The following is a 25,275-nucleotide window of genomic DNA, read 5'->3' on the forward strand; positions in this document are numbered from 1 at the left end:
AATACTTAAATGGCTTAGTTTTAGCTGAGTCTCTCCTTATTCCCTCTCTCATCACCCTCTCTCCCCTCTTCACCCCCCTATTTCAGCCTCCATTCCATTCATTAGCCATTTTTCTTCCCCCGTGGAGATCTTCCTGTCCCTCTCTGGTCTCCTACTTAGCCTCTGTGGTTATATAGACTGACACATCATTGACCCAACAGTGAATATCTACATATAAGCGAATACATCCCATATCTATCTCTCTGGGTCTGGGTTACCTCACAAAGGATGATTTTTTTTTTTACCTCGTTCTATCCTTTTACCTGTAAACTTCATGACTTCATTTTTTTTAACAGGTGAGTGATATTCCATTTACTCTACTCTTTTAAGAGTGTCAGACCCCCTGCACTTTTTATGAATATATCCCTCTTCTAAACCTAGGAGCCTCACTGAGAGCCACAATGTGACAAGTCTCTCTGCCCCCATCAAGAACTCTTTCATAGACATTTTCTATTCAGAAGTTTTTCTATGCAAAGTAAGGCATGCCATGTCCTCTGAGTGAACATTTAGGGAGAATCCCCTATATTCAATCGTTTGTCTGTGCACAATTGGGCATCCACATGATTAAAATTATATGCATTTTGGAAAGGGCCAATGTAGAAACAAGGTTATGTCCTTCACACCTGCCAGTCAAAACGGAAGCAGTTATGCTGTTCCTCTCAGCAACCAAACTCCTGTTTCTCTTGAACCCCATAATCCCAAATAAAACCTGGGGATCCTTGGAGTTCTCCTACATCCATGGCCCATTGTCATTTCTTTTCTTATTTGAGAAAGGGTCTCAAGAAGCCCATTTGATCTTGACTTTGTTGTATAACCCGGGATGACCATGGACATTTGCTTCTCTGACCCCCACCCCCCAGTGGGGGGATTATAGGCCACCACATTCTCCACTCCACACCACTCTTGCTGCTCCTGCCAGCCCTCTTGAGAGCATCTTTCTGACTTGTATTAGCTCTTTCATTTTGAACCAGGTTTCCTCGCTCCTTTCTAGTCTTTGCACACATTTATCGTAAGAGGCCAGGACCTTGGAAGCACCAGTTGAAGACACCGACGAGCAGTGACGCAGGAATTACAAGTGAACGCCATTATGCTTCGTTCATGGGCGTTGGGGATCATAACCATGCATGCGTCACGAATGCTAGGCAAACACTCTATCGACTTAGCTACGTCCCCCGTCCGACCCTGAGCTCTCCCTTTCCTTGCTTCCACATCTCAAATGCAGCAATGACAGCTATGCACCACCACACTCAACTCTTGTTCTTAAACGTTATTTTCCCTGCGGCTTCCTGTTTACGGCCCCCATTTTGTCCTCACGCATCTCTCTGATTTATGTTTCATTATGATAGACCTGGATTATTGCCATGGTCTTTAGGGCAGCCTCCTGCATCCACTGTGGCCCTGAAAACTGCCCTGGATCTTGCTTTACTGTGATTCTTTAAATACGCCTTGACATAGTCTGTCCCACTTGGCACCCTGTGTGGGCCAGAGAGGCATCTGATTCTAATAAGATGCCCACTTCCTTAAAACACACACACACACACACACACACACACACACACACACACACACACAAACCAAAAAAACCAACCCCCCCCAAACTATTATTTATTTGTTTTTGGAGACAAGGTGTTATGTATCCCAGAGCAGTCCCATGTTTTCTATATAGCTGAGGATATAGCTGAGGATAAAGCTTCTGGTCCTCCATCCCCACCTTATGAGTTCTGGGACTTTATCCTGCCACATTCAAACTATGAGGTGCTGGGATTGAACCCTTAGTGGTATGCACTCCATAAACAGCCTCAGTACAGTTCTTTACCAACTGAGCTATTGTAGACTCCTCCCTGTGCCTGTCTCAAGGTCACCAGGTTCAGGCTTGACTTGGCACACCGTGGCTTTTAGCTTTCTAAGCAAAGGGGGTTTGGTTACTTTCTTTGCTTTTATGTTTGTTGTTTGTTTGTTTGTTTGTTTGTTTGGTGTCTGTGCCTTTGCCGCAGTTGTCTCCTGTCTGGGATGCTCTCTCCACCTCCCACCGCCTGGCCTGGGAGGACTTCCTGGAGCAAGTTCTTCTAGATGTTTTCATCCTAAGCATCCAGCATGTAAACAGGCACACTGCAGGTGCTCACTAAAATACTGAGAGAATGTGTGAGCTGGGGTTGTGGCTCAGCGGGACAGCCTTAGCCTGGCATGTTTGGGGTTTGGAGCGCCATGCTTAGTTAGCAGAGAAAAAGAAAAGCGATATCGAAGGGGCAATAACCAAAGAACCCCAAAGAAATGGGAGGGAGAAGAGAGGTCCAGGGAGCAGTGGCAGAGATGGTGGCAGCAGTAGCCTCAGCACCACCAACACAGCCATCAGATGAAATCATTGTTTTATTTTTATTGTAGTTCAGGTTATTGGCTGTGGACTCCAGATGCTTCTGTCTCTGCCTCTCGAGTGTGGAAATTATAGGTGTGCACCTCCATGGTAAGCTGTAGAATTCTTGACATGTGAGCACAGTCCTAGAGGCCATTCAGTCACTCATTTGTTCTTTCAGCTGTATAACCTCATTTACTCTAGGAGGCCCACGGGCAGGTTGCCTGGAACACGGTACATATGGGCACAAGATGTGCTGCCGATGTCACGTGCTAGCAATATTGCTGTGGTGGGTAAATAAATAGCCACTGTGCCTAGACCACTGGAATTCCTTCCCCAGACTAGTTCCCTACCTGGGAAACCTCGGTCTTCCTTTATTTTTTGTTTTATTTTATTTTATTTGAGGGTTTAATATTTTTTAAATATTTATTTGTGATGAGCATGTCAGAGCATACACATGGTGTCAGAGGACAGCGTTGTGGAGCCCATGTACTCTCCTTTTACACGTACATAGGTTCTAGGTTATTGAACCTAGGTCCTTAGGCTTCTAAGAAATTGTTGAGCTCTCTTAACCACCCTTTTTGAGACTGGGTGCTCATATATATGTAGCTCAGGCTGGAATTAAACATGCTATGTATCCAACAATGACCTTGAACTTCCGATGTTCCTGTTTCTGCCTTCCACGTGCTAGAATTTTTTGTGTATGCTACCACACTAGGCTTGATTTTATTTTATGCTATGTTATTTTAGATAGGCTCTTGTCTAGCTTAGATGAACCTTGCATTCTTAGCTATCCTCCTGCTTTCCTTTCCTGACTGTTGGGATTATGAGCCTCACAGATTGGGCAGCCATGGTCTTCCTTTATGACCCAGCAACAAAAGAATTATCTCTCGGCATGGGGGAAGGGGTGGAAAATCTTTTGTCGTTTATCTGTTATGATTGTCCTGCCATAGGATTATTGTACTCACTGTCACTAGTGCGCGCGCGCGTGTGTGTGTGTGTGTGTGTGTGTGTGTGTGTGTGTGTGTGTGTCTCACAGGGTCCATTCTATACAAGCATCTTGGATTAAAAAATTTTCCAGAGTCACTTCAGCAGGCTCATGGTTTCCCTGCCTGAGAAACCAGAGCTCCTCCCAGTACTTGGTCAGGCCACCACCTGCCTCACCCATTCAGTGCACCGTCAAGCATCTTGGTTGACTAGAACCTGCCCCAGTTTTGACAGATTCCTCTGTGGCCAAGGTAAGATGTAGGGTAGCCAAATGTCAGGGTTTGAGAATGGTGTCCTATGTTTACCCAAGCTTAAAATACAACAGCAAGCAATGGGCTCTTTCTTCTTCTCCTGGGGGGGGGGGAAGAGAGAGAGAGAGAGAGAGAGAGAGAGAGAGAGAGAGAGAGAGAGAGAGAGATATGCAAATTTAAATTGCCCATACAAAATTCCATCCACACAGAGGCATAGCAGACCATTGTCCCTGTCCTAAATGTGTAATTACTTTCCTTTGGTTCTAACTGCTCTGCTTCCCTACAAATGGAGTCCTTCTCATCCCCTGCACCTTACTGAGGGAGAGTGGTGTGGTACAGGCAGAGTGTAGAGAATGATATTTAGTTCATTTTGGACACGAGGTCCAAAATGTACTTATAAATAAAAACCTATTTCCAAGGACTACCACCTCATACTCTAAAGTTCATTATCCCTTCCTGACTCTGCTAAAGCCAGCAGCTCTGATGGACTCCACTTCCACCAATCTGCTCATGGGGCGAGTAGCCGCCTTCTATTCCACTAGGGATGCAGGATATCCTCTGGGCCTAGAGCTATTCCTATACCTACAGCTCCTTCAAAAGGGCCTCATGTCAAACTGCCATTCTGGAAGCTTTGAATACAAGTCTTAGGGCCATTTGGAGATGATAGCTCTCATTTTTGTTTTGTTAACATAGGGTCTCTATACCCCAGGCTGGCCTCATACTCACTATGTGGAAGAGGTTGGTTTTGAACTCCTGATTCTCTTGCCTCTACCTTTTAGGAGCTGGGATTATAAAAATAGATTATGACACCAGCTTGCTCTCCTTTTGATTGGCCTGTGATATGTCACAAACTAGGAAGCCCACAATAGTTTTTGAGTACCTACTGTGTGCCAGATGCTAATCTAGGAGGACGAGATTATCTGTATTTCAAGTTTAGTATAACTTTCCCCCTGATATCAATTCATTAAGTATCATTCTTGGTGTCAACAGGGTCTTGCACACTCTGGGTGGATGCTGTGAGACCAAGCTACAGCCTCAGTCCTTTTAACATCTTCAAAGAGAGAGGAGTAGGCTGTGATAAGCCACATAAGAAATTCTAGTACTCAGGAGGCAGGGACAGGGTCACCAGGAGACCAAGATCAATCTCAGGTACATTGTGAGTTTAGGCTAGCTTGGGCTACATAAGACCTTCTCTCAACTGCCTCTATCCTTCAGGGAAAAAATGCAAACAAAATTAAAGATGAATAACAACAAAAGGGAAATAGACAACATGGGAGTAGATGTTATAAATAATGACTCTTACAGTTGTAGACGGACAGCGTCTGTCAATGTGTTAATGCCTTGGTCATTTGGTTTCATGTGTAAATACATAGAAAGAACACAAGATGGATGATTGATAGCAGATTTTAAGAACCGTTTTTGCTCTGTTTTAGTAGGGGAGAGATGTCCCACTGAGTCATCATGCTGGCCTGGGACCAAGTCCACCTTCCTGTCTCAGCATTCTAAGTAAGCTGGACAAAAGGCTCATGCTATCACAGCCAGCACAGAGAAATCCTTCATTGAGAAGAAAGTAAAAAATCACAAGACTTAGGAAAGCACGGTGTCATGGTGGCATTGAAGCATTTTTTCTTCTTTAGGTAAAATAATGATGACTCTAAAAACTTACTGGCATGATGTACAACACAGTGACCACAGTTAATAGCATTGCATTGTGTTCTGAGATTGTCAAGGGAGTAGATGCTCATGCCACAAAAATGATTAAGTACATGAGGTAATGCATGTGTTAATTATCTCATTCGAGCTAGTCCCCACTGTCTATAGATTTCATGTCTGATTTTGTTTTCCAGAAGAGTCATAACTATATAACCAATGTGGGCCTGGAACTCACTGTGTAACCCAGGTTAGCCTTAGACTTGTAGTAATCCTCCTGACTCAGCATCTTGAGTGCCACCATTACCAGTGTGCACCATTGAACCTGGATGAAAATATATAATTTCTGTCAACTAATTTAAGAAACATCATGATCATGTCAGGGATTATAGTGAGGTCAAGGCCAGCCTGGCTACATACCTCTTCCTCATCCTGGTTTGTTTTGGTTTTTAGAACAAAGTTACTAAATACATTTTTAAAAATAGAGAAGGCTCAGTTGGATGAGTACTTGCCCAGCATCCAGAAAGCCAGAGCATCAGTCCTCACTACTGCAGAAGTGTTTAGCCTGAACTCCCAGGCAGGAGGGTCAGGAGCTCAAGGTCTTCCTTGGACATAGTGGGTTTGCAGGTACATGAGACCCTGTCTCAAAAAAAGAAAGAAAAGAAAAGGAAAGGAGGAACAAAGAAAATGTTTTAATTACTTTTATAATGTGATAAAATGCCATGACTAAGGCAGTGTACGAAGTGTTTAATTTGGGGTTTATGGCTTCAGAAGGTTAGAGCCCATGATCATTATCAAGGAGCATGACATCAGGAAGGCAGACATGTTTCTGGCTCGAGCAGTGGCTGAGAGCTCTCATCTTGATCCACAAGCACAAGACAGAACTGAGAATGGTGCGGGCTTCTGTAATCATTAATAAAGAGAATATTTTTATTGGTTCTTTTTGAATTTCACATCATCAACCCCACTCCCACGCATCTCTCCCACCTCTCTTATGCCCATCCTCCACCCTTGCATCCTCCCACACAACAGAGAGAAAAAATCTCGTCGTAGTGTGTCACAGTATCGCTTCTCGGCCTTTTGGCTAAGATCAAGTGTAGTAGTGTGTCACAGTGTATTCCACAGTGATTCTTCTGTCCACACATTCTGCTTGCAAATGTTCATTATAGTGACTCATTGGTCTGGTACAAGGCCTCCAGTTTCTGCCTCTCTATTGATACTGCAACTTCAGTGGGACTCCTCTCAGGTATCCTGTTGTTGCCCTGTGTCGTGGAAGTCCTGTAGTTTTGGATCTGTAGGACCAGCCCTTTCATGCACTCCTGCAGCACATAGATGGAATAGATGTTGGGGTGGGCTAATTCAAAACCGTGGATCTGGGTCTGAAAGATATCCGAGCTGGACCGTCTGATGGTTCCTCTGCTTTTATGCCCTCGGTGATGGTTCACCTGTAACCCAGAAACCAGCACAGTTCTACTGTGCTGCCCAGGCTCACTGGTGTAGGGCCCACTCTCCCAAGTATTGCAGTCAGTGAGGGACATGACCAGTTCTATTGCTCTCATGACTTCAAGGCTGGCTTGTCTGTGACCCCACCCACTGTCAGTTCTACTGTGCTACCCAGGCAAGGTGTAGGCCTGGCTTTCTCAAGTGCTGCAGCAGCTGAGAGACAGGGACAGCTCTCCCGTTCTCATGACTCCAGGGCCAGGACTCCTACCTGCTTGGTGAGGGAAGAGGATGCTCTCTCTCTCTCTCTCATCCTCACCACCACACAGGAGACAGTGGTAGGGCCCGCTCTTCCAGGCTTGTATGCTTTCGGGCTGGCTCACCAACAACTCCTGAGCACTTCACCTGACTAGGGATGGAGTCATATCTCCTGCATTCATGCTCCCAGGGCCAGCTCGTTCATGATCAGGCGAGGGATGGGGCCAGTTCTGCATAGCACTTGAAGGGCAAACTCATAGTTTCTTTGGAAAGTTAGTTATGTCAAATAATGGTTCGCCGGGACACACAGGTGGAAGAATGTCTGGCTAAAGCAGACACGTGAAAGAATGTTTTTTCCTGAAGCATACACAGGTGAAAGGACGTTTTGATGTAGCAAACACATGAAAGGATCCGTGATGGAGTATAAATATGACCCCACAGACCGTGGGGGACGAGCACTGAGCATGGGTTTAGTTTGCTCCACCTCGCTATTCTTCGTTAAAGACACTCGTACTGGTTTGCCTTACACAGTGTTGTTGAAGTGAGTTCAACTTGTGGTAATGCTGCCATTGAGAGAAACTTGCCCAAGAATGCTTGTGAGGTTCCTGGGGCAGCTTGCCACTCTGCAGCCTCATTTCAGGCCACTTGGTGAGCCTGGCAGTTCAGGATTGAACTGCCTGGTGTCCGCCTGCTGAGAGGACTGGTCTGCAGCTGCTGAATTGTATTTGGCGTTTGCTATGGGACTGAACTGCTGAGAGAGAGGATGGAGCTTGCCATGAAAGAACTATTGCTGAACAGGTCCGGTTCCCCCCATCCTAATAACTTTTCTCATCCACTGCCTCTGCTGGGTGGTGGGCTAGAGGAGAGATTGAACCCTTATTAAAAGTAGGTAGCAAAAAATTTATGCCTACAGCTCTCAAATATCAACATGTCCATGATGGCAGCCCAGATTAGGGACATCTGCATGTTACCTTTGGTGGTAACAGACCCTGGCTGCTGCAGGTCCATGGACCCATACATAGTCTCCAGTGGCAGCACAGGCCAGGACTCTACTGTAGTCCTAGGTAGCATCACGAGCTGCTCACATCGGGCTCTTCCTTACCACCCTCAAGTCTCCCGGTCTGCCTCTTTTCACTGTGCCCACACCCTTCTGTTTTTCTTTGTTTTCCATTTCTCTACCACTTACTTGCTCCTTGTAGAGACTCCTGCAGTCTCTGAGTGTCTGTGTTCATTTTAGGAGTGCTATGTCCCACTCACTCATGCATTATGGCACTGGGCAGGGGTTATCTCAGGCATGGTCTATACCTCCAGGTCTGCATAGCATCTTACTGGAGGTTGTCTCAGGCTACTTCCCTGTCCAGGCCCTATGGCACTGGTCTGGTGGTCATCTAGGGCTTGCTCCTTACCCTGCCTATCCATGTGGCCCCATGTGACGGCCATCTGCCTCAAGCTCAGTCCCAGATGGGGTTCTAGTGTCTGGCTTGCTCCCAGTTCTGGGAACCACTGGGGCCTGCTTGCACCCATACTGCTGGTCATCTCAGGCTAGCTCCCTGTGTGTGTCCCCTGGCATTAGACAGTTGGTTGTTTCAGGCTAGACTTTTTTAGGGAATGATTCTGCTAATCATTCAGATGTTCTTAAGTCAGAACACTGAGCATAGACATAGCCTCTCTCCTCTCTGCAGCCTACTAATGCACATGTGACACAGCGGTCACACCTGGAATGCCTCTAGGGTCAGGGGTCTTTTGTAATCTTAAAGCCTGTCCTCAGTAACACATCTCCTTCAACAAGTCCACATCTCCTAATCCTTCTTGTAGGCTTAGAGTTTTCAAAACCTACTTTAATAAGGGTTCTTAAATGCTTCAACCTCCCTTCCAGCACACTGACCAAAGGTAGGGGAGAAAATAGTTAATAGGACAAGGGGGATGTGGACCTGTTTAGAAGTAGTTCTTTGGGGCGATTCCAATCTTTGTTGTGAGGATATTAGCAGTCTCGGCCAAAACACCAAGCATGAATCAGTAGCAGTGGCTTGATCCAGAAGTGACCATGAGGCTTCACCACATTTGGCATGAGTCGGAGGAAGTGGTAAGAAGCAGCTGGAGTTCTTTGGCTCTTTTCTCTCTAAGAAGTCACAACAAGCGAAGATCAGTCAAGACCAGCAAAGTGTTGCAAGGCAAACCAATGCAAGAGCCTCACTCACTGGCTCTTGGCTTCTACTTATGCTCTTTCCAAACATCACCCATCCTCTCATGTGTCTGCTTCAGCAAAACATCCTCTCCTAAGACAGCTTCCAGGAAAACATCACACGACACAGCTGAGCCTCCCAAGAAACCAGAACTTTCCACTTCACCTTCCCATACACTTCCATTGAACGGGGACCAAGTGTTCAAATGTATGACCTATGGGTACCATTCTCATTCAAAACATCACATAAAGTAAAAGCCTTTTGGCTTTCAGCATTTGGTGAGATATGACGTATGAGAAGGTGGAGCTTGAGAAGGCATAAGAAAGGTAGTATTTGAACCCGGAACATGTGCAGGGCAGGTCTTCTAGCTAGAGATAGATACATACTAGCAAGAATATGCCTGCCTTTGGGAGAAGATGAATCCTTAGTTCCCAGTCCAGTGATAGAGAGTGATATGTTCTGGGATATACACGGAAAAGTCTGGTTCTGTTTGGGGTGAGACGTGCTCAGGCCTGTGTGGTAGATTGATGTCAGCCCGTAGTGTGGTAAGGGGTCTGGGGATGAGAGCTGAGAGGCCGCATAAGTAAAGGAGAACACGTGGGACTGGGGGTGGAGCACTTGCCAGCATTCCTGAAGCCTTGAGTTTGAACCTAAGCACAGCATATGCCGGATGACATGGTGCATACCTGTAACCCCGGAACTCAGGAGGTGGAGACAGGAGGATCAGAAGCTTAAGTCTACATGTTGAGCTCAGAACCTGAGCTCATTCATGCCAGAGGGGGAGGGAAAAGGGAAAGAAGGAAAGGGAAGAATTGAAGTCAAAATTTAAAGTCAGTAACCCGAGGGTGCTCTTCAAGGTTAACAGAGAGGGTGAAGGCCAGGCTGGTGATGGGGAGTTGACTGCAGGGAAGCAGAGGGAAGGACTGGATGCCTGGAATCTCTCCTCTTCTTTTTCTGGTTGTAATTCCATCATTCGCATTTTGCAATACCTGAAACTCCCACCCTGTAGCCTTCATCTCCCTTCTGGGTACTAGAAGGGTAGTCCCCTATGCTGATTGCTAGGGAGAGTCTCTGGTAGCACTCTCCCCACACCACCCAAGTGCAGAAGGAGAACAGTGGTTCTCACCCTGTGGGACTCAACTCCTTTGGTGGTCAAATGCCCCTTTCACAGGAGTCACATATCAGATATTCTGATATCAGCTATTTACATTATGATTCATAACAGCACCAAAATTACTGATAGGAACTAACAAAATAAATTTATGATTGGGGTCGCCACACCCTAAGTACAGTTCGTATTAAAGGGTCCAGTATTAGAAAGGTGGAGAACTGCTAGAGTAGATGTTGCCAGCATTCATTACACAGTGCTGTCTCTCCTGGAACTAACAGCTGCATAGGACTTTTCCTTGCTCTAAGCTCTCTCATGTGTTTAAGTATTTGATTCTTTATATAACATGACTACCCTTCTGTCTTAGTTAGCATTTCTATTGCTGAGAAGAGACAACGACCAGGACGATTTTATAAAAGAAAACGTTTAATTGGGGTTGGCGTACAGTTTCAGAGGTTTACTCCTTTATCATTGTGGTGGGAAGGATAGCAGTGTGCAGGCAGACAGGGTGTGGGGGAAGCTACAAGGAGTTCTACACCTCAATCTGCAGACGAAACAGGGGGGAGGCTGTGTAGCTCACTGGGTGTAGCTTGAGCATAGGAGACGTCAAAGCCTACCTCCACAGTGACACACTTCCTGCAACAAGGTTACTCTCTATGGGCCAAGCACTAAAACACGTGAGTCTATGGGAGACCAGATCTATTCAAACATCACACCTTTCTCTTTGGCTTTCCTACTCAGTCTCTTCCCTTCCTCTCCTTTCTTGTTTCTTATAAATCTACCTTCCTTTTCTTTCCTCCTTTGCATTTTTGACACTGTCTTGCTGTGTATTTCAAGATGGCCTATATTCCATTCAGGAAAACAGCATCTGCCAGAAATAAACTTTATAGTCTGGAGATGGAAAGGTCTTTCTTGAATATTTTGTGAAAATAGAGAAGCTTTAATGTTTACTATGAAACATTTAAAGTTGATATATCAAAGGAAAAAAAAATCTACCACAAACCAAAGGGAAGAATGAAAACATGAGGAAATACTTGCAGTATAATGGATGAAAACTTCTTTGTTTCAAAATGTCAAAAAATTAATATCAGAGTGTAAGAATATGTGAACTGCCAATTATAGGGTGGAAGGAGGAAGGAGGACAAGGAAGAAAGGAAGATAAGGAAGGGAGGGAGGAAGGAAATAAGGAAGCCAGCCAATAGCATTTGTAAGGAATCATCTTTATGCCAGACATGGTGATTGCCCTGATTGGCTCTGTCTGTTGGCAGCCTAGTCATCTGAGAGGAGAGCTCTGAGGATTACCACAAGATGAGCCTGTAGGCATGTCTCTGGGGGACTGTCTATTGTCAGTTGCTTTATGAAGATTCAGGGCACTGTGGGCAGCACCATCCCTAGGCAATGCCAGCTGAGTGTGAGCAGGTGAAAAGGCCAGCTAGCCAGCAAAAGCCTCTATGGTTTCTGCTGTAAGTCTTGCCTGTGGAGTGAGTTTTTTCTTTAGTCAGAGGTAATGCTGTGTAGAATGTCAGATGTGTCCCTCAGTGATGACCTGGAGTTGTAAACTGAAATAAAGCATATCTTCCCTCAAGATGTTTTTGTCTAATGTGTGTTTATCACAGCAATAGGGGCAGCGAGAGGTAGAAGAAAAGCTCACATCTGTAGTCCCAGCACTGAGGCAGAGACAGGTCCTCTATGAGCATGAGGCCAGCATGGGCTGTACAGTGAGGTCCAGGCCAGAGATGAGCTACAGAGCAAGACTCTTACCTGGGGAAGTTAAAACAAAACAAAACAAAACAAATGAAGCCAAAACCAAATCAAAAACAAACAAACAACCCCCTCCCGCCCCCAAACAGCTGGGAATGGTGGTACAGTCTTGTAATCCTGGCACTTGAGAGAAAGCGGCAAGGGGACCATTGCTACTTCAAGGCCAACCAGGGCTACATAGTGAGATCCTGTTTAGTGTAGTTTTAACAGTTGTGAAGAGATCTGGAAAGGCATAGAGTCTAGTTCACCAGAAATGGTGACAAAAGAAGAGGAGGAGGAAGAGGAGCAAAAGAGGCAAATATATGCCTCTAGTGTATTCTTGTCCAATCCTTTCAGAGGGCAATTTTGCAATTTGAACCTATAGAGAAATTAAAATGACCTTAACCTTGACTGCTAGGAGTGCACTCTGGGGACACATTTCAGAATAGGCAGAAAGCGCTGGGTCTTCGGATGCGATTGGAAACACATGTTGTTTGCTGCGTGCGTCTGTTTGTTTCTCCAGCCTGGGCAGGACTAAGCCTCATTCCCAGGGGTGTATTCAGACTTTAGCAAAATGCCAAGCAGAGAAGTGGGAGGGTTTCATGTCTGGGTAAAGGAACAGACAGAAGACAAAGAAATAAAGAGACTTTTTCTGATGTGGACGGAGAACGCAGATACCGTCTTCAGCTCCAAGCACACAAGCGGGGTGGTGACAGCCATGGAAGCTTCCTGGCCACCACCTCACACCTCCTCCGACCTGGCACAGACAAGGGTGTAAGCAGATTACATTCTGGACTTCAGTAATCGCATCATTAAAAGGAAAAGCACAGGCTGTGAATACAGTTCGCCTGTAGCATGCTCGAAGTCCAGGGTTCACTTCCCAGCACCACGTAGATAGGGTTTATTGTGTATGCCTGGAATCCCAACACTTTCTTGGGAGGTGGAGGCAGGACAGTGAGAAGATCAAGGTCATTCGTGACTACATGGTGAATGCTGACCTGGATTACACCAGACCCTGTCTCAAAAACAGAACAAAACAAAACAACGCAAACAAAACACAAAAGACCTGCTTTTAGTTGCAGCTTTGGGGTAGAGGCAAGAAGATGTCTGTGAGTTCGAGACTAGGCTAGTCTGTGAAGAGAGTTTTAGGGCAGTCAGGGCTGTGGAGAGAGAGAGAGAGAGAGAGAGAGAGAGAGAGAGAGAGAGAGAGAGAGAGAGAGAGAGAGAGTCTCAAAACAACAAAACAAAACAAACAAACCCCAAACCTTACCAAACATCATCATCATCATCAACAACAACAACAGCAACAACAACAACAACAGCAATTCCAGTGGGGGACAATCACTCTCCCAGCAGAAAGGAGGGCTTGACTCACTCTGTAATCTCATTAGGACTGAGGTTTCCAGACTTTTCTATTTCAGCCCTCCAGTGCACAGGTCTGAGGGTGGGCTTAATTTGAATTTTTCTTGTGCCCCTTCCAGATGTGCATCAGCCTTTGGAGTATACATTTGTGCCTAACGATCTGTAGAGGATTGGGCTCAAGGCCCTGTAGTGTCAGAAATCCGTGGACGCTCCACTCCTTGCATATTTTGCACTTTTCTAGTATACCTTCCTTTGTGCTTTCTGTCTCCCCCCCCCCTCAGTTTACCTGTGAGACTCTGTGCATTGTAAATGTTAGATAGTAGTTATCACACTGGACAGCTTAGGATGTAGCCATGAGAAACTGTCTGTATTTAATTAGCTCAGAGACATCCTTAAAAACGTCCTGTGACATGGTTTGTCTGGCGGCTTGAGTTCCATCTCTGTTAACCACGTAAAGGTGACAGACACCTCAACCACCACACACATCCTGTTTCAGATTTGCTCCCACACAGGTCCACAAGAGTCTCAGTCTCTCTCTCTCTCTCTCTCTCTCTCTCTCTCTCTCTCTCTCTCTCTCTCTCTCACACACACACACACACACACACACACACACCTTTTAAATGCTGGATCAGGAGTTTAAGGCCACCCAGAGCTACGTGAGCTGTTGTTTAGGGAACAAATTGTTGGCCTGTTTTTGATTCATGTATTAGCAATCTGCTGATATGGTGGGCCAAGTGTGTGTGTGTGTGTGTGTGTGTGTGTGTGTGTGTGTATGTGTGTGTGAGAGAAAGAGTCAGACTCTTTCCTTCCATTGTTTTCCTACCACCCTGTTATCTTTATAGAGATGACTGCATTTGACTGCACTTGCAGGTGGTCTTTTCTCATTATATTATGTTATATTGTATTATATTACGTTATGTTATATTATATCTTATATTATTTGCTGATTCTTTGCCAGATAGACTTTTCAAAATGTATTTTCTTACTCTGTTTCCTGTTTTGCTTCTTTTCCATAGGTATATAAACTATTTGTTAACAACAAAGGCCCAGAGACTCGTTTCTTTTTGGACGCACCCACAGTATAGCCCCTGCAGCCATGGCTCATGGTGAGCTGACAGTGGACATGAAGGCCCCAAAAGTGGCGCAGCCCCCTATGGGCTCGGATTTTCTTCAGCCGCTCTAGCTCCTCACGCAGCTTGTTGTCTAGACCGTTGGCCGGAACCTGGCTGCACCTCCCATCCCTCACACCCTTCTGTGGGATCTCGTACTGTTGTGGGTTCTGCATGATAGTGATTACACGCTCCACCTTGTCCTCCGTGAGCTCCCCAGCCATCTTGGTGAGGTCAATGCCTGCTTTCCTCAACACCACATGGGCATATCTCTGCCCCGCCCCCTTAGTGGCAGTGATGGCGAAGGCTGTTTCCTGCTGCTCATCGATGTTGGTGTTGAGTACCTGCAAGATGTGCTGGGACTTCTCAGAGATCACGAGAGACATGGCGGCATGTAGGCCTCCTTGACTCCTGTGCTTCTAAATACACAATGGAGTTTTTGATGAGGAGTCCTGTTTTGTTACGTTTTGTTTTGAGACAGGGTCTCATACAGCCATGGCTGACCTCGCACTCCTAGTTTTCCTGCCTCTACCTCCCAAATACAGAGATTGTAGGCTTGCGCCTCCAGGCTGAGGATAAGCAGTTTTTACTTTTAAACTACATTTATGTAATGTATGTGTGTTCAAGCACGTGTGTGCACTCATGCCATAGCATGCAAGAGGGACATCTTTCAGAGTCATTTCTCTGTTTACATCTTGAGACTTCTAGGGGTAGAACTCAGGTCATCAGTCTTGATGGCAAATGCCTTTACCCGCAGAGCCATCTGGCTGGCCCATCATTTTTTGGTTATGCAGTTCGATGCACTTAGTGACTGGTCATTCTTGTCCTCATTGAGAAACTTTGCCCATGCTACAACTTATTCTACTATGTGTGTACCATGGATGTGCACACAATACCTCATGTGCACATGTATATATGTTCATGTATATTGTAAAAACATCTTATTGTTTTGCTTCAATTCACCTGGAGTTAATTTTAATGTGTTTTTCTTAATTTTTTTTAAAGTGCGTTTATCCAGTTGATCTGGCCTCACTTAGTGGAAGCAGCCACCGTTCATTCTGGGCAGAAGCGTCACGTATATCTTAAATCAGTGGGGTGTGCTTGTGAATCTGTGGGCTCCCTTCCAGTCTGCTGTCGGTCGTGTTGAATCCACACTGTTGTACTGTTCTGCCTCTCTGGGATGCGGTTGTTGTAGGAACTCCAGCTTGGTTCTTTTGGTCCTGCATGTTTTCATAGAAAATTTAGGATCAGTTTGTTACTACCTACAGACAGCTTCAACTCTGCTTGGTTGGGAGCTAGAACGAAAGCTCAGTGATTCTGAGCACAGATTCCTCCTGCAGAGGACCAGCGTTTGGCTCACACAGACACTGCACTCACGTGCACATCCCCCACCCCCATATACACATAACTAAAAACATACACATAATTAAAAATCATAGAAAAAAACAACAACTGGGAAGACAGCTAGGTGTAGTTTTTTCAGGGGTGCAAACCAGGCAGTAGGACACTGAGGAAGAAGTCAGTCTGAGTTTGAGACCAGACCGGGACTAGCTTTTGATATGGATACTCGAAAATACATGTGCAGATGTGCACCCGAGTACCATATTTTGGTAAATGGGTCACGGAGGCTGGAGGGTTGGTTGGTGGCAGAGCATTTGTCTAGCATGTGGTAACCCTGAGCCTTAGTTCCAGAATTGGAAAAAAAATCTGCTAAGGAATACAGAGTTGGTACTGTAGGTACCATCTCTGCCTCGTAGGCATGAAGTCCTGGGTTCAATACCCAGCACCCCATAAGCTGCACTTGGTGGCATATACTTCTGGTCCCAGGACTCAGCGGGGGAAGAGAATCAGAAGTTGAATGTCATCCTCAGCTACACTATGAGCTTGAGGCCAGAATGGGCTGCATGAGACCCTGTCTCAAACAAATAAATAAACGCACAATTAAACAAACAAACAAACAAACAAAAAATAAAATTAAAATTTGAAGGTAGGTGAGATGATCCAAGCATGTAATGCTAGATAGAATTAAAGAGGTTAATGCAGGAGGGTCTCTGCAAACTCAAGGCCTTGTCTACTTAGCAAATCTCAGGCTATTCTGGCTCCAAAGACACTGTCTCAGAAAACAAAACAAAACTCAATGTAACGTTTTATTTGGAGGGGTCTAACTTGCTCTGCACCCGAGGAGGCAGGGCAAATGTAGGAATAACTGGGTGCTGCTCTGGGGGTGAGGTTCAGGATTGAGATTAGAGAAAAGGATAGATAGGGCTGGCGAGATGGGTAAAGGCACTCACTGTCAAGCTTAAAGACCTGAGTTCGATCCCTGGTACCCGCTTGGGAGGAGACAGCAGACTTCCCATAAGTTGTCCTTTGACTTCCACACACATGGTGCACACAGAGAAAATGACAGATAGATAGATAGATAGATAGATAGATAGATAGATAGATAGATAGATAGATAGATAGATATTTAAAAGCAAATAAGAGAAAGGAAGAATGTTAAACAGGATTTGAAGCTCCTAGGTCAAGAAGCTGTTTGAAGCTTTTTTTTTTTTTAAGGATAGGAAGCAGGGACATATGAAACTAATGTGCTAAATTGCATTTTTAATTTGAAACAAGGTTAAAGTTTAATTTAAGCCCTGACTAATTTCCTTGGAACTGGGGGGAAGTTGAGATGTTGTAATCTGGATGGTAAGTTTAAAGCTGAGGATTTTCTAAGAGGAGGAGAGATGGTGCACAGAACTCTTTCCTGTCTATTCCAGGGGACAAGGAACAGGTTCCTAACTATGTAATAATCCACATGTAGCTTCACCAGGGAATCAGTGAAGTCAGTCACGTATGTAAATGAGGGAGTACTCAAGCTGTCTAAGGAAATAAACCTATGTGGATTGGGGGGAGTGGGCAAACGATGGGTACTGTGAGGCAACCAGGGAGAGGGAGATGGAATTTTCTGTCTAATCGTTGGCAATTTGGGGGAAATCTCAAAGGACCAAATGTTCTGGAAGAAATTTTGTGTATTAAGAATGTCCCCAAATTAGACCTCTCAGCTTAATTCAGGCCTTCTGGAACATCCCCTCCCCCACTGGCTTTGAGAAGGGTAGTTTGATCGCTTCCTTAGAAATATAAACCAACTGGGTTTTGCCCAGTGTGGGTCAGAGTCAGGGAGAGAGTCTGGCTGGCTTACACAGCTCCCACTGGGTTCCCAGCAGATGGGATGGACTGCTAGTTCAAGGCTACTTTGTTGTAAAGTGTCTGCCTGGTGGAAAAAGCACGTCATGCAAAGGATTCCAAAAGATGGATCAATACTGACTCCAGGGCCACCCTGACCCCTTGAGTCTGTTCAGGTCTCCTTTTCCTGTTTAAAGAGAATGGTAACATACACCTTGTTGTGAGAATGGATGCTAGTGTGCCCAAGGCACCAAGCACAGAATCTGGCATGTAACAGACCTTCCCTCAATGATCATAATATTATTATTTTTGCAATGCTTTCTGGCTGATGTCATGCTGGACAATAAATGAAGCAATGAGCTGCTCATTTTTCTAGGTCACTGTGTTCACAGTTAGTGAGCTGAGCCAAATCCCAGTTCACTTGGAACCGGGATTAGTTCTCAGGCAAACAATGGGAAACAGGCAGTGGGGTAAGGAGTACTACTGACCTATTGATTGGCCTATCTGCCTTAGGAGCCCAGACTACTTGATGTCATTAGCAAGTTTGGGGCTTGTCCAGCACACAAGGTAAGTTTACAATACAAGGCCAAATGCCCTGAAACTATATTCTACATTATACTATTTCACTTTCAAGACCATTGGCTGGAACCAGCAATTATTATTATTATTATTATTATTATTATTATTATTATTATTATTATTATATTAATTCCAGACAACTTCTCTTTGTAGACCTGGTTGACCCTTGAACTCACCTTGTAGACCGAGCTGGATTTGAGCTAACCTGTGAAAATCTTCCAGCCTCAGCTTCCCAAGTGCTGAAATAGCAGGACCGAATCACCACACCTGGCTTTCAATGGATCAGAATTTGCACTGTGAAAGGCCAGCTTCTGTGGAGTCCCCCAGGTTGTAAATGAAACTGAGGTGAGTGTCAGGAGGAGTGTGTGTCACTAAAGTGATGGGGATGGTGGCAAAGGAAGAACCCAGTTGTGTGTGCCTCACAGCTGCTGATATTTCTAGGAACCACTGCTCTAGGGTCACCTGGTAAAGCGTCACACGTAAGAAAAACTCTCAAGTGGCAGCCATTTTAGGAGCAAGCCCATTGCTAAGGAGCAGTGCTGTAACCAGTCCACCTAGGGTTCAACTATGCTAGCCGGTACGTAGAAGCCTGACCAGGCTGTCTCTGAACAATCCATGTTGTCCTGAGGCAAACTAGCTATTTCTCTAAAATTCATATTCCTTTCTGCTTGCCTCTGACTCAAAGGTGCTAGAAGTATATAGAGTTACAGGTGTGAGCTGCCATATTTTGTTTGCTTCTCATCACCCTCGACTTCAAAGCCATCTTTCTTTCTTTCCTTTGTGGAAGACAAGGTCTCTCTCTCTAGCCAGGCTAACCTTAAATTCACAAGGGAGATTCTCTGGTTCATCCTCCCAAGTGCTAGGACTAGAAGGATGTACCACTATAGCTGCCTTTAAAAAGTATTAATTAACTAATTAGTGTGCATGCACAAGAGTGTGCATTTGCCATGACACTTGAGTGCAGTTCAGAGGACAGTTTGTGGAAGTCAGTTCTCTCTACCATGTAGATGTTGGGGATTTAATGTGTCTTGTTAGTCTGGGTAGCAAGTACGTGATGCGCCATTTTACCCACCAGACCTTTTCTCCTCTTCTCCAAGTGAGAAAATAAACCGTGACAACAGCATCTGAGTGGAGGTGAAGGAGAAGCAACTGTTCTGGTCCCTCCGCCTGAACAGCACACTCGTCTTTCTCTCAGCGTTTCAGATTTATCTGGATGTATACCTCTTACATCGTTCCTTCAGGGGGAACGAGCCTTGTCAAAGTAGAAGTGATTTACTTTGACTTCAATACATTCCCTCATTTCTGTTCTCCATCTGGCTTCCCTATTGAAGGCACAGCTAACATTGTTAGCCATGCACCGAGCCACACATGGATGTTTTAAGTATATTAAAATTAACATAGCTTTGATGAGGTAGGTGTGATGATGATGGTGGTGATGATGATGATGGTGATGGTGATAATGATTATTATTACTATTATTATACGAAGTATGTCATGTGGCCTGGAACTTGCTGTGACCTTGAACTTCTGGTGCCCTTGACTCTATCTCTTAAGTGCTTCTGTCTCCCTCTATTCTTAGAAGGTATCAGGACTCTGGATATCTTTCTGCTTCTGCCTAGTGAGGTAGAGAGATGGGCTATCCTTGGTTCTCCTTCATTTTTCTTATAGACTTATCACAAGTAGTTTGGATTGTTCACATGCGGACAGCTTTGCAAACAGCTGTTTGGTACTGTTTACCGAAAGCTTTCAAGCCTATGGTCTCACTTGATGCTCACTCAATGGCCAGGTAGGAAGAAGGCTCCTGTCGTGACCTCAGATGTCAGAGAAGGAGGGCAGGTAGGGAACAGTCATCATTCCAAAACCACTCCAACTTAAGGAGTCTGAAGCTGCCAGGACAGGCAAGTGGAGTGGGGTTTGCTGGCTGGGTGGACTGTGTCGTCAGCAGGTTCTGAACTTCTTTCTTGTGCTAGATATGGTTGTGGCTGATATTAGCAGCAGACGGAATGTTTTCAATGTGCTCTTGCGTAACGAGTATACACTGTTCCTGGGTGTGTTGGCATATACCCATCATCCCAAGACAGAAGGATTGCCTGAGGTTGGAGGTCAGCCTGTGCTACAGAATGTGCCTCTGTCCGAGTTAAAAAACCAACCAATTTGGGGGCAATGCAGCTCGACTGGTCGAGTGCCTACCTAGCACAAACAAAGCTCCCTAGGTTTTGTTTCCAGTATTGCATAAAGCAGGCATGGCAGCACTGCTCTGATTACCCAGTGGGAGAGAAGTTCAAGGTTGTACTGACTACACAGGGCAGCCTAGGCTAAATGAGAGCTCGTCTCAAGAAAAACAAAGCAAAGTAAATCACACACACACACACACACACACACACACACACACACATACACACACGAGACCCTGAAACATGTGCATACAGATACCCCAGAAATTCTTGCTACTGAGTGCTCTAAGACTAAATTTTCACTCTTGACTTTTGGAAGCCATTTCCCATCCTCAGTATCTTCCAAAGAATAATGTAAAACAATGAAAGCGTAGGTGGGAGGTAGGTTGCTTAGTTGGACTCCCCGAGTCAATTTATTTGCTTTCTAGCCATACAACATCAATGGTGCCGGCCCCACCGAATTCTATTGCCCAAGTCCGCAATGGCAGCAGGACTCGCAAAGAGTTTTCAAGGTTTGAAGCACAGAAAAGGTGTTCACATCTATTATTCCACCAGGCACCAGCTAGACTCCTATGCATGGTCATGATGTACAAGGAAACAAAGTCCAGAGACTAAGTAAGGCTGGCAAATGGACTTGGCCCGGATCAGAATTACAGTCTTCTTTGTCCAAGATGAACCCTCATTTACTTTATGCTTTTATCACGACACCGTGGCTCCTCCAGTTTAGCAACTCCGAAATGGCAAGTGTGTCACTATATCTTGGAACACTTTCCCTGTAGATTGCTCTTCAGGCATCATCTGAGCATCTGGCAAATGGTCTGCTGTCTCCTCATGGCAGCCGGAGACCAGCGAGTAAAACATTTACCAGATTATTGACACAATGGGTCTGGGTGTTTGTTTAGGTATCTAGTAGTTGTAGATTGCCTTTAAACACTGTTTTGAAATGAAAATAAATGTGACAGTGAGCCCCAAATGACCCTAATAGAATGTCAAGAATGATCAATACACTGCTATGATTGGTTTATAGCCATGGAAGGCAATCCAGAGGGAAGCCATAGGCTCTACCTGACTGTGATGGAGATGGGGAAGTTCGGAGAAACTGGAGGAGGAAGAGGCTCCAGGAGGAGTGGAGAGAACAGCTGCAGACTGACTGGGTAGGATTGTGAACTCTAGGTGAGTGTTCTCAAGTCAACCAACGGACTCCTTGTTGGTGGAACCCAAGAGGCTAAGACATAGTATAGCCTCTTGCAAATGATGTTGTCTTTTATAAATGAGCACCCTGTGAATGAGGCCAGGCATATGCAAAACTGAAAAACTGGGGAGATTAGGGCCTTCAGGAGTTTTAGTTTTTTTCTGAAGGAAGAACCAGGTCAACCTGGAGACCACACCATTCCTAGAACCTTGGAATATGGCACCCCACTGGGAGTTCTCCATTAGGAGTATGGGGAACCCTGTAGGACAAGTTAGATCAAATCTGCTAATAATTCTCAGGTCACCATGACTCAGGACCTCTGAAGATAACGTGGCTCCCATGAGTAGGTGTGTGTGTGTATGGGAGATATTAGCTGGCCTGTTATCTTGGGTACCGCTGAGGCCTTGTCCTGAGAGCAGTAAGTGTTCAGGGTCCTCCAGCCATAAGGAAAATGGCTACTCAAACCAACAACTAGGTTTGGCCAATGAAAAATCACAGTAACTTTGGTAGAAGTGTTTTGCTGAGCAGAACTGGATGGAAGCAAGAGAGGGAGGGAGAACTGAGGCAACCACGATGACAGAGAAGGCCATAGCCAGAGGAACATTGAGGTAAAAGGATTAGTTATTCATTTAGTTTTACTTTTGTATGTCTGTCTTTCTGTCTAGGTGTTTTTATGTCTATTTGTCTGTATGTGTCTAGAGGACTACAGAAGGGAAAAAGCTGAATAAAGTCAGGAGGGGTGATTGCTAGCAGGGATGCATCTCTGAGCAGAGGGATAGAGAGAATGAAGTAGAGAGATAGTATTGGAATCTCTCCTGGAGGGCAGGGAGTGCTGAATGCGGAGGGGGCGGGGCTTGATGCCTTTACTGAGAGCTTATGGGCCAGTTTGGGGAGGGTACTCCATGTTGGTTTTAGGAAGAAGTCCTGTCAGCTGCTGAGGAAAAATAGAAAGAAGTGTGCTTCCTCGGCTGGGGTAGATCCGAAATCTCCTGGAATTACCTTCAGGTCCAGGACAACTCAAAGTCCCCAGTACATCCCCTGTGAGGGACAATCTTCTGCAAGAACCACAGACAGTCTCCCTGCCTTCAGGTTTGCCCCCACAGGTAAGAGTCAATTGAATCCTGATGTAAGTGTCAATGAAAGTGTCTGAGGAGGGATCATGGTGTAGCCCAGATGTCTCTCTCTGTGTCTCTGTCTCTGTCTCTGTCTCTGTCTCTGTCTCTCTCTCTCTCTCTCTCTCTCTCTCTCTCTCTCTCTCTCTTATCTCCTGGGCCTTGGCCCTTATATACTACATTATTCAGGCTGCCCTCAACCTCCCTATGTAGTCAATGGATATTGAACTTCTGCCCTTCTGCCCCTACCTCCCAGACATGGGTTCCTCACATAGTTTGTGTGGTGTTAATGACTGAACCAGGGCTTTGTGCATGTTAGGCAAGAACAATACCAACTGAGCTTGAGGTGACTTCATCACATAGCTCAGGCTAGCCTAGAGATTAAGATGTAGTATAGGCTGGTCTCAAATTAACAATCTTTCTGCCTCTGCCTCCCAAGGGCTAAATTCTCAGAATATTTGAATTAGGATTTTAACATCCACAAAGACAATTTCAGGAGCCTTCTGGGCATGGAAATAGGAATGAGTTGGATAAAACTCCTCTCTTGGGATAATACTTGAGATTAGAACAAAGTTCTTAGATATGGTATGCTGGTACATGACTATAATCTTAATGCTTGGGAGGCTGAGGCAGGAGGATTACAACCTTGGTTACTTGGAGAGACACTGCCTCATAAAACCAAGACCTAGGGATGTACTAGCTTAGTGGTAAGACTGGGCTTCCAAGAGGAATGTGGGCTTTTCCAAAACTTCTCTGCAAGTAATTTGTGACCTGCTCCTCACAGGACTTGCCGTGGGCTTGGATGGAAAGCAAGCAGATACTCTGGGTGTCCTGGCTTACTTATGAAGAGAGTTCGAATGTGGTCCCCAAGCAGATTCTGTCAGTAACAGAAAGTTAAGAGACATCAGTTAGCTAGAGGGTGAGGTAACGGTAGTAAGACTAAGTGTGTTTTTTCCAACACTTTCTTGTGATGGGCGTGATTGCATGCAGAAAATAATCCAGGCATAAGCTGCTTTGTGCCACAGGCGCTGATGTAACCTGCAGCCATCTTTGAATAAAGGCGCCCATTGCAGATATTACTTTCCATCCACGGTTATGCGTGCTGAGAGACAGTTACGCTGTGTGATGGCTCACACCCGCAATTCTAGCACTTGAGAGGCTGAGGCAGGAGGATTTCTGCAAATTTGATTGTAGTCTGGACTATAGTTCCAGGCTAGCCTGGGCAACATAGAAAGACAAATGTATAAAAATATAAAAACCACAAAATATAATAAAAAGCAAGACAACCTTCCCCAATGGTTCGTTCCTTTTCTTAAATCCAGACATGATGGACATTAGATACCTTTCTTTTTCTACATCTCCTGACCCTTAGCGTTCAGTTCTCTTCAGCTAAAGTACAAGGAGTTATCCTTTTGATATTTTCCCATTTACATTTAATTGTTTATTTTTGTCTTGTTGGGAAACTATTTTAGGGACATTTGCATGCCACTTCCTTTGGCTTAATCTTTATCCCCAAAGTATCATTTATCTTTGTGCCATTAAATCTTCTTCTATCAAACACACACACACACACATACACACACACATACACACACACAAACACACACACACAGACACACACATACACAAACATACAAACACACACAGACACACACACACAAACACACAAACACCCACAGACAGATATACAGACACAGACACACACACACACACAGACACACAGACACAGACACAGACATACAGACACAGAGACACACATACACAGACACACAGACACAGACACAGACACAGACACACACACACACACACACCTCTTCTGAATATCACCTTTCCACTTGGTTCTAGATGGAAGAATTAGTCTAAGACACCAGTGAGGTGATAAAATGAATCCTATCTCAGTCTCTACTTGATCACAAGACCAAGCATCAGACATGATATCAAGATCTTTTGAGAATGTTTGCAAAGCCACATCATGGTTCTGAAAACCACGACTACATCTTCAGGAGACGCAGAGTCTTAATGCTAGAGTAGTGTGGCTTCTCTGTCTCATTGCCATTATAAAATACCCCTGACAAGAGAAACTTGAAGGAAGGGAGGGAGGGAGGGAAGGAAGGATGAAGCTGGCAATAGGAGCCCGAGTCAGGGGCTCGTACAGCACCTGCCTTCAGGAAACTGAGGGTGATGAATGCTGTTGGTCAATTTTATTTCTCCTTTGTATTCAGTTTGGGAGCCCAGACTACAGGACAATGCTGCCCACACATAGAATGAGCTACCCATCTCACACAGATATGCCCAGAAATTTCTTTCAACAAGATTTGAAATCCTATCACATTGACAGTCAAGAGTGAGCATCTCACCTGGCAATTGTACACTGTATTTCACTGCTGTGATCCTGGATGGCAGTGGTGGTGACAGTTTCTGACCATCATTAGGACCGCCACCACAAATGCCACCACCGCCACCACCCTCCCTTCTCTGCACCACCAGGAAGAGCTCTCCAGCTCTGCTCTGGCTGAGCCACCCAGTGCTGCCATTAGCAGGGTCAGCTCTCCTGTTCCCATGTCCTCTGGCTGGCT

At 45.2% G+C, this 25,275-nt stretch overlaps 1 long non-coding RNA gene, 1 other non-coding gene and 2 pseudogenes across 2 annotated transcripts in view; 2 read left to right on the forward strand and 2 right to left on the reverse strand.

The window, feature by feature from the left end:
* Positions 1 to 6,341: 6,341 nt before the first annotated feature.
* Positions 6,342 to 6,455, forward strand: LOC120103361 (U2 spliceosomal RNA; annotated as a pseudogene).
* Positions 6,456 to 8,580: 2,125 nt separating this feature from the next.
* On the reverse strand, positions 8,581 to 8,712 carry LOC120103301 (small nucleolar RNA SNORA17). Its single transcript, XR_015621586.1, has one exon. It is a non-coding gene; the product is annotated as a small nucleolar RNA SNORA17 (small nucleolar RNA).
* A 5,638-nt stretch (positions 8,713 to 14,350) lies between these two features.
* Positions 14,351 to 14,926, reverse strand: LOC120103069 (40S ribosomal protein S18-like; annotated as a pseudogene).
* Positions 14,927 to 21,330: 6,404 nt separating this feature from the next.
* LOC148005798 (uncharacterized) overlaps positions 21,331 to 25,275 on the forward strand; it is a 55,079-nt gene continuing 51,134 nt past the window's right edge. Inside the window, exon 1 of the long non-coding RNA XR_015620229.1 lies at positions 21,331 to 21,568. This is a non-coding gene — a long non-coding RNA (uncharacterized LOC148005798). The remainder of the gene's footprint in view (positions 21,569 to 25,275) is intronic.

This window comes from Rattus norvegicus, chromosome 5 (assembly GCF_021556685.1).
Source record: "Rattus norvegicus strain SHRSP/BbbUtx chromosome 5, alternate assembly SHRSP_T2T, whole genome shotgun sequence".
Lineage (NCBI taxonomy): Eukaryota > Metazoa > Chordata > Mammalia > Rodentia > Muridae > Rattus > Rattus norvegicus.